This window comes from Austrofundulus limnaeus, unplaced genomic scaffold (assembly GCF_001266775.1).
Source record: "Austrofundulus limnaeus strain Quisiro unplaced genomic scaffold, Austrofundulus_limnaeus-1.0 Scaffold4, whole genome shotgun sequence".
Taxonomy (NCBI): domain Eukaryota; kingdom Metazoa; phylum Chordata; class Actinopteri; order Cyprinodontiformes; family Rivulidae; genus Austrofundulus; species Austrofundulus limnaeus.
Genome location: NW_013952406.1, coordinates 3548063 through 3550257, shown reverse-complemented (window position 1 = coordinate 3550257; position 2195 = coordinate 3548063). Strand labels below are relative to the sequence as shown.

The 2195-nt window shown below is 36.7% G+C and overlaps 1 protein-coding gene across 2 annotated transcripts in view; it reads left to right on the top strand.

The window, feature by feature from the left end:
• Positions 1 to 2195, top strand: part of mafk (v-maf avian musculoaponeurotic fibrosarcoma oncogene homolog K) — a 12810-nt gene that overhangs the window by 5306 nt on the left and 5309 nt on the right. The gene's annotated exons all lie outside the window — the stretch shown is intronic.

Sequence of the window (2195 nt, the reverse complement as noted above, 5' to 3'; positions counted from 1 at the left end):
TATATATATATAATTCTGTAAAATGTGGAAAAATATACACAATAAACATTTCAAGTTGGACAACCACTCTCCCAGTCCTCAATGAAAGCTTCAACTCGGACAGAATATTTGTCCTCTCACTGTGGTATCWCTTATCGTGTACTCTCCTAAATTGTTTAGTTGGCAGAAATTTGTCATCAGCGGGAGCTAAATATATCCAGCAGAGTTAAATAAGGGCYTCAAGCAGCTCAGGGAAGCCCAGCGTAAGGGGATCCGAGAGCAGAGAGACGGCCTTAAATCGATGGACTGCATTGTCTAACAGTAAAAATACATCAGTGACTATAAAGGAAACTATTTCCCTTTGACACCCCAGCTCCTGGAATTTTCCACAGGCATCCTGCTCTATAAAGTTCAACATAACTGTAAATGTTTTACGGATGTTTTAATGTGTAATAAGGAAGCAGAAAGTGGTGAGATTAGTGGATCAAACTCTAGATAACTCTGGGTTTGTATAGATGAAAGTTACGAATAGATCATAAACAATACGTTATTTTTTAAAAGTTATTAGCAGATTAGTTGTTCTTATTTGTACTATATAAGGGCTGTGCTGCGGTTATGAATGAGCCTTGTTTACCCTTTAAGTGACCATGTGACTCATGGTCCCACGCCCATTTTCAGGGCGTTTCCATGGTAGCTGGCGAGCACGCAACAGTGACTGCACGTCGAGCTGTGGGGGCCTGTTTGCCGCATACAAGATCACAGCTTAGAGCTTGGGCTGTTRGTTTTTGTTTCCTTTTTTATTTCTTATTTTGGTCATTGCAGCAGCCTGGAAAGCATATGTCTCGCCATGATGATGAAGAGCAGGAAGATTATTGAAAAATAAGAAATCTGCCCTGGCAGAGGCACTAAACAATAGTTATACGACAAAAATGAGAAGTAATTTTGATCCAGTAGGCCAGTAAACTAATTTAGCTTTTTCTGTTAGGTAAATACTAAACACAGTCCAGTGAGTGTTTAATGAGTTGATGCTGCCATCTGCTGGTTTAAATAATGGGATGATGGATGTAACTCCTTACAGCGCTGTTTGACTTTATATTTACCACATGCACTGATGCACAAATACTGGAAGAAGTAATTAGATATGAAGACTGAGAATAATTATTCGAGCCATTCAACACSACTTTTCCATGAATCATAATATTATGACACAGTAATGTGTGAGCATCATCTTAAAACAGTAGCAGGTCAAGAGATGCTAACAAACAGGCTCTGTAATATTTAACAAATAGATTTGTGATGGACTTGTGACTTGTCCAGGGTGCACCCCGCCCCTCGCACTGTGACGGCTGGATATGGGCACCAGTGACCCCCGTGACCCTAGACAAAGGACTAAACGGGTATAGATAATGGGTGGATGGAAGAGACATTTAGAATTACATGAAATGTTTTAAAAAGTCATGTTCATAAATGTCACGAGAAAAAAAAGGTTTTTGAGGCTAAATATATGGAGGACCGAAATAGATATGAAATATTAAAAAAACAATTAAAATGCACCAATTAAAATTTCAAAATATATCATTTTACCTCTTGTTTTATAATTTAAATGACCTTCATATTTATTTTTCCAGCTTATTTCCAATAAATTATACATTTTGAAACATTATTTTTACTGTTTTAAAAAAATTATACACACATTTAAATTCTTCCCACATCTTTTTCTATGTGTTGTTTTTACATTTCTCTGTCTCCTGTATGCATTTCTGCTTTACTGTGCAAATAAGCTGGGCGGTCCTTCTTGAGTCAGCTCCTTTCCTATTGGTCYTTAGACAGGAAGGAGCAGGATCCATGTGCAGATCTACTGTGCATYCTAGTGCTGCCTCAGTTTATCTTCAACCTTAATGTTTAGTTCTAAACKAAGTCACATGCAAGTGTTTTCCTTCTTGCCTTTGTTTTTTACTAAACTTTAAACTTGACGCTGTTGACCAGTAGGAGAGGAGCTGTCCCAAGAAGGACCGCCCACCTTATTTCCAGAACAAGGCAGAAATGCATAAGGTAATATACAGGAGACAGAGAAATGTAAAAACAACACATGGAAATAAAAAGACTTGGGAAAATTATAAAAAATAAATCATTTAAGAGACACAAATGCATGCACAAGTAAAAGGAAATATATATATATATATATATATGTGTGTGTATATATATATATATATATA